The sequence below is a fragment of the Atractosteus spatula genome, chromosome 10, assembly GCF_055471065.1.
Source record: "Atractosteus spatula isolate fAtrSpa1 chromosome 10, fAtrSpa1.hap1, whole genome shotgun sequence".
NCBI classification, from domain to species: domain Eukaryota; kingdom Metazoa; phylum Chordata; class Actinopteri; order Semionotiformes; family Lepisosteidae; genus Atractosteus; species Atractosteus spatula.
Genome location: NC_142715.1, coordinates 15152168 through 15164826, shown reverse-complemented (window position 1 = coordinate 15164826; position 12659 = coordinate 15152168). Strand labels below are relative to the sequence as shown.

At 40.7% G+C, this 12659-nt stretch overlaps 1 protein-coding gene and 1 pseudogene across 1 annotated transcript in view; one reads left to right on the top strand and one right to left on the bottom strand.

Annotated features, from left to right (window-relative positions):
* LOC148825419 (uncharacterized) overlaps positions 1 to 12659 on the top strand; it is a 244459-nt gene that overhangs the window by 75405 nt on the left and 156395 nt on the right. The gene's annotated exons all lie outside the window — the stretch shown is intronic.
* LOC148825433 (uncharacterized) lies at positions 7566 to 9257 on the bottom strand (annotated as a pseudogene).

Sequence of the window (12659 nt, the reverse complement as noted above, 5' to 3'; positions counted from 1 at the left end):
ACACGTGTGATTTTGGGGCGGGGGGATATGGTGGGGCGTTCTAAAACATCACAACCATTTGAAAAATGTCTTGAGCTATGTAGGCATGGTTACAAATTTGGAGTTTATGCTTAAATTAGCCGACTTGCCGGTTTTGAAGTGTGACACCTGAGCTGTCAGGCCCCAATATTGACTGCTGCGAAGATGGCTTCTTTGAGTAGTGAATCATCGGATTCCTCTGCTATGCAAACTGAAGAAGTAGGTTGCTAAAATATTTTTTCTGATAGTGGAATTGTCATTTCAATCTGGGTTTAGCGTATTTCGTTTTCAACACTTTGTCTTCTTTTTAGCAAAAGCTGACCCAGCACTCAGTGGTGTGTGACAGTGGCTGTCATGTGAACTCTGACGGTGATTCAGGTGTTGGGGGTCCGTCAACGACTGATGAAGAGTTGCTACCAATGGTAAATATTAAACCACAGCAAGTTCGAAGCAAACGAAAAACTCTAACACAAAAGAGGCATTACAATTGTAAATATTTTAGGTAAAAAGCATGCCTATTTATTTTGTTAAGCCTTCCTTTTCTTTTTTCCTTTAATAGAATAACGAAGAGGTCGACGCATCAATCTTCAAACTACCATCAAGCTTGAATGTTTCGTGTCTGTTCATGTGTGCTCGCCAAAATGTGATTAATGATGATGTTCAACCTAGTTTAGCTAACGATGGCTCTAATGAGCCCTATGCTATGGATCAGATTGGAAAGTCGGTGGTATGTTGCACCTTCAACCATTGTTTAAAGGGGGTTGTGGTTGATGAATGCGCGGCTTGTTTGATTAATCATCCAGGTCAACGGGGTCACACATGCCTAGTTATCGGGTGCGCGGATGGGTACTGTGGTATCTCTGGGGGAAAGTTTATGTAAATGAAATAGTACTCACACCACACTTTTCTTTCCTGAGTTTCGTGGCGTTTCTTCCTCCAACTATCTTCCAAATACAGTCCGTAATCCGTTCCCTTAATCCTGATTCCAAAAGTCCGTAATAAAGCCAATCCGCGATGTATCCTTATCCAGTGTCCGTAATCCAAAAACCATAAACCTTTTCTCCTTTCAGCAGTCCGTTATTCTTTAGCCCGATCTTTAACATACACCTCTTTCCTCTCTTTTCCTCCAAACCGCATTCACCTTATCGGCTTCCGCCCTGTTCACTGCCTCCAGGGCACTTATATTTCGGTTCCTGATGCGGCTCAGCTGTGTCTCATTGTTTCTCAGGGTAGACCCTTTCCATTTACCGGTCAGCTGATTCTTTTTGGCAGCCATTTTGCTAAGGTCCATATCTAGTATTTGAAGTAGGTCATTCCGAAAATACCTGCTATGAATGACCCTTCCCCTGGTCATGTTGCAGTACAAAGATGTGTTGTTTGCCGCATTAGAAATGTATAAGTGTCTCAGTTTAGCCCGAATTTTATCGGCTGTTCTGTACATCGCCAGAGGCCTGGGTGCCTATACTTTTACAGATGATACTGAGCGGAGTATAAAGCACTTGCTGAGAAAAATAATTGACGACCGCTCGCCATATGAGTATGTACGCTCCTTACTTGTAAAGGTAGATGGAAAAATACTAGACGTGACTTTTGGTGCATTGCAAAACTTATTTTATACTTATTTATACAAAAAAAAAGATCTATGTAAAACCAGGGCTGTGAAATACTCGCAATGTGAATAGAGCTTTCACTGTGTTTTACAGACACAGGTGTGCCATCGTGAGAAGAATGAAAAATTTCGAATGTATACGTACATACGTACGAACTTTCATACGAGCTCTTGCTCTTGAATATTTTTTTGAATTCGCTAAATCACACAAAACACCAGCATCACTCATCGTAAGCATCTGACCAATTACATTCCTGAATTTTAAACGCATTTAGTATTTATTTTTAACTTGTTTTATTTATTTTTGTAAAAAAAAATACACACCTGTTTTAAGTATTCTTGCCATTTTTAGCATATTGTAAGTGGATATTTTTCAAACATTTTGTTTTTAAATCATATGAAACACAATCAACCCATTGTAACTTCCCATTGATAATTCCTGAGCTTTGTAGCTGTGTATTATTTCTTTTTACCTTGTTTTAATATTTTTTTTATTATTATTGCATTTTACAGAGCTTTTTAATATATTGTGAGCATTTTAGTGTCATTTTAAAATAGGACTATCAATGCTCCTGACTTTTAAACCTGTATTTCTTCTAACATTAATCTCTCCACCTACAGATGAGGAGGGAGGTATTTGATTTTAAACTGGTTGATTTGGGGGGGGGGCGGGAAATGTACATTCATTTCCTTGTGTGTATCACCAGTGGGAAACTTTTTGGATGAATACAAGTAGCCTCGCCATTCCATGCGTGACGTGAGCAAAGTGTAATTCCTGTCTTTATAGTGTGCTTGTTAGAGACTTAGCTGGCACCCAGAGCACTTTAAATCCCGGAGTCAGCAGCCCAAGACAAGAGAGCTTCCTTCGTCTATGTTTTTTTGCGTGAAGGGGGGAAACCATGCATGTGCTGCAAACGATCTTAGTATCGAAGTGCCGTCCCACATAACCGATCCGAACAATCTGCTATACAGAGGAGCACTGCCGGAGCTTATCGTTGGCAAACTGAAGACCAGGCCGACCTCTTCTGTGACTCTTGAACACTGAATCTCAAGGTTGTGAATTCAAGCTCCACGCTGGCGGGAAATTCCATAGGTAATGATCACATTTTCTTGCATGCTAATCAAAAGAAATATTAAGAAACTTTTCCCGATACCAGTTTTTTACAAAAGTAAAGGCACATGGCACATGTGTGCCACATCACGTCCGAGTTTAGTGACAACTACCTCAGAGATTGTAAGCTGGGTAGTTTCAGATCAGATCACTTTTTTTATCAAAGGTTCAAGCAAACCCGAATACTTTTGCAAGAGACATTTCAGAATTCCAGTCAAATCCAGTACGATTGCTGGATCCTTCGAATTCGACTGAACTATAGCACAGATCTGCAGTCCACCATTAGAATACTGTGGGTGTGTTGTATAAGCCATACCGCCCAAAATAGTTCTAAAACAGGAGATGCATCCTCGTTTAGGAATGTGGTATAAAGTGAAATGGTCTGGGAAGAGTCCTACGTTTGAACAGTTCAAAATAGACGTAAAGGGGTATTTACGGACTCTTTCGAAATGTAAGAACAAGCTGTGCGGACCTTATCTTTATTTACCTTGTGTAATCGTTTTTCATAAAGTGTAATTGTATTATAGCATGTGCCCCTGACGATTTTCTTGATACGTTATGTGTGCTCTTGTTTGTATTTTATGTAGTTTTGTTGTTCAAATAAAACGTAAAAGACACAACTTTCCGGATGCGGCTGCTGTAAAAATAAAATGACATCAAGGGTGCTGTACGCAGAGGTCTGAAACCTGCTCCACAGAAGATCTTTATCCAGAGGTGTTAAAGAAGTTGAGATCTCGCCATGAGAGGGGAAGCATCTCAGAAAAAGCAGGTGCAGTCGATTCCACGGTCATAACGCCACTAAGTCGGGCGACAAGAGCAAAACCCACCCGGCTTCCTCCGGGCAAGTAATGAGACAAAGAAACAGCACACAGTGGGTAGCGTGGCCGAGCGGTCTAAGGTGCTGGATTAAGGCTCTAGTCTCTTTGGGGGCATGGGTTCAAATCCCACCGCTACCAGGTGCTTCTGTTGAAACCCCCTTTCAGCTGGCTTCAGATGAAAGGGAGGGAACTGCTTTTTGGCAGTCTCTCGAGAAACTAAGCAAATTGTTTAAAGATACTTTCTCAGCTTGACATCAAGGCACAAAACAAAAACCTTCCTGCGTCCTCTCAACCCAAAAGCGCTTTGCCACTTTTTGCGTTATGCAGGGAACGACGTCTGCCCAGATCACTTTTGTGTCAATGCAAATCGTAGTGTGCCCTCCGTTTTAATGTTGGCTGTGCTGGCGTGCTGCTTCTGTCTGTGAAACTTGAATGTTCTGCTTCTTCACACCGAATCGTCGGCGGGGGTTGAGCTTGTTAAATCTTTGCGCATAGCGCTCCTTTGGAAGTACTTTGTCCAAATTCAAAAGCGATCGTGGGATTTACTTCATGCGTTCAAAAAGCATGCCTCGCACGACAGATTTAAATGGGGAATGGAGCCTGCTTCTTGCTGTTTTTCCTGTGGTTGCAGTTACAAAGTTGATCGTGCTTTCACATTCTGTTAACAGTATTCACTGGCTGAGCTTTATCAGTTGGTTCGTAAAGGAATCTCTGCTTCGGTTCCAGAAAAGTCATCTGTAGTGTGTTTTTTTCCGTGCCCATGGCAGTCTTTTAAAGCTGGTAGTAATGGCGGCGAAGGTAACCATGCATGTGCTGCAAATGATCTTAGTATCGAAGTGCCGTCCCACATAACTGATCCGAAAAATCTGCTTTACAGAGGAGCACTGCCGGAGCTTATCGTTGGCAAACTGAAGACCAGGCCGACCTCTTCTGTGACTCTTAAACTGTAAATCTTAAGGTTGTGATTTCAAGTTCCACACTTGCAGGAAATTCCATAGGTTATGATCAAATTTTCTTGTATGCTAATCAAAAGAAATATTAAGAAACTTTTCCCAAAACAAGTTTCACAGTGACTTTGTAGGTGACATTTTCCTGATGAGAATAAGGTTTCGTATGCGATCAATAACAGCACCAGAATAAAATACCGGAAAGAAATGACCTGTCACTAAGAGAATTCATTAAATGACGCCGAGACATAATCAGAAAATCAACATAAAGAAAATGTTAATCACTTTACATATTCTTTAGCATTTTTATATATACACATTCTTATAGACGTTCAAGGTGTTCTAGTCGCTGTACTCTTCGTAGATAATCTAAACGAAATTACAGTACAGGACACGCAGTGTGGAGCTCACACAACGAATACTCTTGAACACAAAAAAAGTAAAGGCACACAGCACATCACGTCTGAGTTTAGTGACAACTACCTCAGAGATTGTAAGCTGGGTAGTTTCAAATCACTTTTTTATTAAAGGTTCAAGCAAACCTGAATAACTTTGCAAGAGACATTTCAGAATCCTAGTCAAATCCAGTACGATTGCTGTATTGATTGTACTGATTGCGGATGCTGTAAAAATAAAATGACATCAAGGGTGCTGTACACAGAGGTCTGAAGTGTGCTCCACAGAAGAACCTTATCCAGAGGTGTTAAAGAAGTCGAGATCTTGCCATGAGAGGGGAAGTGTTGCGCCCCTGAAGAGGGAAATGATAAAATAATCAGTCACTCAACTCGTTTCCTCATCAGTGGCTTTTAGTGTGATTCTATATAGGATAAACAATTTACAGTAATACAATATAACAAAGAATATAAGCTGAAAGTTACACAAATGCTTCTTAATATTTTTCTAATTATACATTAAGAAAATATTCTGCATTATGTCTTATTCAGTCTTCTCCTTAGTATATTCTACATTTCAGTAAAACACAATCTAAATCGGCGATATCACAAGACCACGTTAGTATTTCTTTAAAAACATAATGTTCACTAGCAATATAAATGTGGAGCACTTTGGTTATTATAAAAAACACCAATAAATAAAGAAAACCAGGAACAGTGAAATAATCTAAGGCTATTACCGAACATTAACTAAATTGCTAATCACTAAAACATTCACATTTCATTTAATATACCAAATACATGGCATTTATGCTAACCATGAGGATTGGCGCTACCAACTTTGTTCTAATAACTCGATATAATTTAACAAATACACTCAAATCTGACCGGAAAATACTTTTGTCAAATAAATCATTGACAAGTTTTCTGCAAATCACAATTGTGTTTTATACACTTTTTACCTGAAGAGGGAAATGATTTATAGTTACTCAACTCTTTCTTTCCTCATCAGTGGCTTTGATTAGTGTGAATGAGGAAAGGCAATGGGAGCTCCCTCTCACTGTGTTTCACAGACATAAGTAGTAAATTATCGATTAAAACTGTAGACTCTACGGGTAGATAACAGATAAAAAGATTGAACAAAATAACATTCCAGTGAAAACTATACGAAATGACAGCGTCCATTTTACTTTTACATGTATCTATTTTAACAGCTGTGTAACTTTTAATAAACACAGTATCACGTATTCCATTCAGTTTTTTTCCAACAAGCAATGTTTGTTACTTCCAATCAGATTGCAATCAATTTTTTTTTTGCTTATCGTACTTTTGAGCACACGTTCTCTGCTATTGTGTGCTGTATTATTCTTTCTTGCCTCACCAGGGTTATAAGGTGGAAGGCAGAAGGTTATTCTTTACATTTATACTCCAGTTCTTTCTTCTATCACCCATCTAGGCTTATACTTCTGTCCTCTCCACACCTCACATTCTTCTCCGTCATCACCACCTTTCGCAGCCCATCACTACCTGTTTTTTTTACCCTTTTTGCTTGTCGCACAACCCTTCTTTTAACTTTTTTTAAAAGTTTGTCTTCTTTTCTTGACTTAGCATTGCTAAACAACATTCGTATTAATTCCCTTCCCATATTCTCATAACTTAATAACAATACTATTGCCATTCATTTAGCAGCAGCTGCAACTCACAACTGGCAACCCACTGAAGCTCAGCAGGTGTGAGCCTGGTCAGTACCTGGATGGGAGACCTCCTGGGAAAAACTAAGGATGCTGCTGGAAGAGGTGTTTGTGGGGCTTGCAGGGGGTGCTCACCCTGAGGTCCATGTGGGTCCTAATGCCCCAGTATAGTGATGGGGACACTATACTGTAAACAGGCGCCGTCCTTCAGAGGAGATGTAAAACCGAGGTCCTGAATCTCTGTGGTCATTCAAAATCCCAGGGCGTTTCTCGAAAAAGAGTAGGAGTGTAACCCTGGCGTCCTGGCCAAATTTCCCATTAGCCCTTACCAATCATGGCCTCCTAATAATCCCCATCTCTGCACTGGCTTCATTACTCTGCTCTCCTCCCCACTGATATCTGATGTGTGGGGAGCGTTCTGGTACACTATGGCTGTCGTCGCATCATCCAGGTGGATGCTGGATAGTGGTGGTGGAGGGGAGTCCCCATTACCTGTAAAGCGCTCTGAGTGGATTGTCCAGAAAAGCGCTATATAAGTGTAAGCAATTATTATTATTATTATTATTAAATTAAACAGGACTATACTTAACATTCCAAGACTATAAGGAATTCAATGCAATTAAGAAATTAATTCAATGTAGACCTAATTCATTTTAAAATTGAATAAAACTAAAAACTTTATACATTATACACATAAATTAAACTCCATGACAAAACTATTTCAGTTTTAGTTAACTGTAAATAAGAGTATAGTCATAATTTAATTGACCAGACGAACTCAAAAGTGTCTGACTACAAAGTGACTAATAGACATCACTAATAGACATTTTGGGAACAAGTAAAGGTTTGTTTCATGCTGAAAAGAGAAGAAAATAAATGTTTCGGCTGTGGAGCCTTCTTCGGATGTCACATGCTGACGCATCTACCTACTTGAACTAAAAGACATTTTAGTTGACTTGACTGGTGACTGACCTGGTGACTAGATTGGGGTTTTTAAGTCACCTGACTGGAAAAAACTCTTCCCACACTAACTGCAGCTGAATGGTCTCTCTCCTGTGTTAATGCACTGGTGCCTTTTTAAGACAAGCGATTGACTAAAACTCTTCCTACACTGACTGCAGCTGAACGGTCTCTCTCCTGTGTGAATGTGCTGGTGGGTTATTAAGTTACTTGACCGACTAAAACTCTTCCCACACTGACTACAGCTGTATGGTCTCTCTCCTGTGTGGATGCGCTGGTGCATTTTTAGGTGATGTGATTTAATAAAACTCTTCCCACACTGACTGCAGCTGAACGGTCTCTCTCCAGTGTGAATGCGCTGGTGGATTTTTAAGTCATATGACTGAATAAAACTCTTCCCACACTGTCTGCAGCTGAATGGTCTCTCTCCTGTGTGGATACGCTGGTGCATTTTTAAGTTATGTGATTTAACAAAACTCTTCCCACACTGACTGCAGCTGAATGGTCTCTCTCCTGTGTGAATGCGCTGGTGGATTTTTAAGTCATATGACTGAATAAAACTCTTCCCACACTGACTGCAGCTGAAAGGTCTCTCTCCTGTGTGAATGCGCTGGTGGATTTTTAAGTCATATGACTTACTAAAACTCTTCCCACACTGACTACAGCTGTATGGTCTCTCTCCTGTGTGGATGCGCTGGTGCATTTTTAGGTGATGTGATTTAATAAAACTCTTCCCACACTGACTGCAGCTGAACGGTCTCTCTCCAGTGTGAATGCGCTGGTGGATTTTTAAGTCATATGACTGAATAAAACTCTTCCCACACTGTCTGCAGCTGAATGGTCTCTCTCCTGTGTGGATACGCTGGTGCATTTTTAAGTTATGTGATTTAACAAAACTCTTCCCACACTGACTGCAGCTGAATGGTCTCTCTCCTGTGTGAATGCGCTGGTGGATTTTTAAGTCATATGACTGAATAAAACTCTTCCCACACTGACTGCAGCTGAAAGGTCTCTCTCCTGTGTGAATGCGCTGGTGGATTTTTAAGTCATATGACTTACTAAAACTCTTCCCACACTGACTGCAGCTGAAAGGTCTCTCTCCTGTGTGAAGGCGCTGGTAGGGTTGTGAAATTCTAGACTCACAGAAACGCTGCTCCTCCCTGTGCCATAATTGCAGTTTGTCCACTCCATCTGAGCAAGGCCTTGAGTGACTCTTCCTCATTCTCTGATCATGCTGGGGTCTCTTATTCTGCAAATGCTCCATGGAATGGTCTTGCTCTGTGTGCTGAAACTGAGATTTGTTTTCTCCACCGTGTCCTTCAGTGTGCTGTTCAGCAGTGTGAAACATCTGGGGCTCCTTCTCCAGCTCTTTGAGACTAAAACTCTCAAGTTCATTCAGTTCTTCCTCTCTTTGCCCAAGAACAAACATACTCTCCAGCTCATTAAAACTTTCAACAATGTTCTCAGTAATCAGATTATTAAACCTGGGTGTAAAGTGATCAGATACCAAGGGATCATATGATTGTTTTAGACTCTGCAATGACAGTCTCTCCACTTGAACAGAACAAGGCCTAATTATCATCATGCGCTGTAAGAGCTGCTGTTGCTCCTCCCTGTACTGACTCTTCTCTGTGTGCTGTGAATCAGTACTGTTCTCTTCACCAGGTACATCAGTCTGCTACTCTGCAGCATCAATCAACTTGGGCTCCATGTCCTGCTCTGTAAGATTTAAAACATCCAGTTCTTCACTGTGCTCTCGTACAGAGACACAGCCCAGTTCATTACAACCTTGTGTAATATTGTTTGTGTCCAGATTATTTCTCTTTTCTGTAAAATCATCACATACTAAGAGCCCAGGTGTCTCACTCTCAGGTTCTGTGTTCATCATGGGCACAGAGTACAGATCCTCGACAATCCGTCTGCTCACTGTGTGCTGCTCCCTGAGTGTCTCTTTCCCTTCTGCGTTAGTGAGCTCTTTCTCCTGCATTAGACTGGACCCCCACTCCTCCTCACTGTGTTGCTGTTCAAGAGGAGCCCTTTCCCCAGCATCAGAGAGAGCTTCTGCCCCAGTATACTGGCTTCTGAGCCTGTAAACACAGGACAAAAAGACAAGACCTTTATAATAATAATAATAATAATAATAATAATAATAATAAACTTTATTTTATATAGCACCTTTAAAGGTAGCTTCTCAAAGCTCTTTACAGAAGGCCAACAACAAAAAATATATATATCAATATAAGCACGTGAGAAAACACAGTTAGACAAGACAGTAGATGGTGGTACGAAGTCCAGTATGAGCAGAGGGGTAAAGAACAGTTAAATAAAGGCTCTTCTGAAGAAGAAGGTTTTGAGTCTGGATTTGAAGGAGTTTAGAGAAGGTGACTCTCTGATATCCTTGGGGAGAGAGTTCCAGAGCTTGTGGCAAAACAGGAGAAGGCCATGTCACCCAAAGAGTGTAGACGGACTGGGGGACAAATATTTGAACACAATTAGAAGAGCGAAGGTTGTGAGGTGGGGAGTAGAGCGATAACTCAGACAGGTACTGAGGTGTCAAGCCATGGAGAGCCTTATAAGTGAGCAGGAGGATTGTTAAGTCGCTATGAAACTTGACAGAAAGCCAGTGCAAGGACTCCAGGATAGGAGTAATCTGAACACTTGCACTAGACCTGGTCAGGATTCCGGCTGCCGAATTTTGGACATACTGGTGTTCGTTCAATGTGGATTTAGAAACACCAGAGAGTAGAGCATTACAGTAGTCGATTCAAGATTAGACAACACTTTTCAGCCACAGTTAGTGATAACATAGAGCGTAGTCAGGCAATATTTCTGAAGTGAATGAAAGATGTTTTGACAACATGCCGCACATGTGGGTTGAACGTCATATATCATCTCCACGTTTTTCCAATATAGACTGAAGCTCAAGTATAAGACAATCTACAGATAGAGTTACAGCATTGGTTTTACAAAGTTCATGGGTGGTGCCAATAAGCATGACTTCAGTCTTGTCACAGTTAAGATGAAGGACATTTTGAGTCATCCAATATTTTATATTGGAGATGCAACTAAATAGAATAGAGACAGCCCCATCAGCGTCAGATTTGGTATGGATGTATATTTGAGTATCATCAGCATAGTAGTGTAGTGTCAAACAAATGACAAAGTTCAGGTGTCTGTGAAGCAGAAGTCCTTTTATTCATATCTCCGGCTTGCGACCACCAGACTTAAAAAATAAGTAGCTGAAGATGGTCCTTTATACCTTAAAACACAAAAAGTTACTATGACATATTCTAAACAAATGATGAAAAACCAACACCTGCCAATTAATTATATCTAAGTTGCAGACTAGACAACAGTTAGTTCTTTACATATTCTGGGCGTACAGGCTGCTTACCAAATGCATGCCCTAATCTTACTGACCAAGGACAGGCAGCATCTTTATATACATTTGAGCACAAAGCCTACGTCAAGCCACTAGACTGCATAGTTTGCAAAAAACATACAAAAACATGAAAATGATATCATTATCCCACTTCCTGGGCATCTCTCTTATCTCTTCATTCTTCAGTAGTGATAGCTGAGGCCATGTGATCTAAAAAGCTTTACACTACACACACGCGTACTAGTACACTGATGATCAATTTGGGTTGTTTAAACATAGCGGAATAAGTGGGTATAAGGGGATGTTCTGATTTAGCTTTGGGAGAAACCTAACTACCATGTAAAAAGTAAGTCTACTGTAATAATATCACAATCACATTACATTTACATTAACACTGTACTGAGAGAGAGAGGGGTAAATACAGACACTGATTGGACATAACAGCACATTAACACTGCACCGAGAGAGAGGTTAATAGATACATACTGACTGGACACTGCAGCATATTAGCACAGCACTGAAAGGGGTTAATACAGACATGCTGACTGGACACTACAGTACATTAACACTGCACTGAGAGAGAGGGGTGAATACAGACAGACTGCCTGGACACTACAGTACATTAACACTACACTGAGACAGAGGCATTTATACAGACACGGACAAACTTGAAATAACAGTACATTAACAATGCTCAGAGAGAGGGGGGTAAATACAGACAGACTGACTGGACACTACTGGACAATAACACTGCACTGAGAGAGAGAGGGGTTCATACAGGCACACTGAGTGGACACTACAGTACATTAACACTGCACTCAGAAAGGGGTTAATACAGACTGACTGGACACTACAGGACATTAACACTGCAATCAGAGAAAGGGGTTAATACAGACACGCTAACTGACTGGACACTACAGTACATCAACACTGCACTGAGAGAGAGGGGTGAATAAAGACAGACTGACTGGACACTACAGTGCATTAACACTGCACTGAGAGAGACAGGTGGGTTAACAGACAAACTGACTGAACACTACAGTACATTAACACTACACTAAGACAGAGGGGTAAATACAGACACTGATTGGGCATAACAGTACATTAAAACTGCACTAAGAGAAAGGTGTTAATAGTGACATGCTGACTGAACACTACAGGACATAAAGACTGCAATGAGAGAGAGGGGTGACAGACTGCCTGGACACTCCAGTACATTAACTGCACTGAGAGAGAGAGGGGTTGATTCACACACACTGACTGCACACTACAGTACATTAACACTACACTGAGACAGAGAGGGGTTAATACAGACACACTGACTGACTGGACACTACAATGCATTAACATTGTACTGAGAGAGAGGGGTTAATACAGACACACTGACTACTGACTGGACACTCCAGTAAATGAACACTGCACTGAGAGAGGGGTTAATACAGACACACTGGATTAATATTCCAGAGGAGTTAATACAGACACAGACCCTGGAGGACAGTAATACTTAAACCAATTAAAATATTTTTTATATACACAATCATTAGTATACATATAAAATCTAGACCAATACAACGTAAATACAATACTTATAAATGTTGTTTCCTAATGACGTTTGATTACAAATTGATTCAGTGGAACAATGTTTGAATGTGAACGAGGTTTGTTCAGCACCGTACCCGGACAAAACAGTTCAGTTTCCAGTAAAGAATCCCGTTGGTACATCAAACAAGT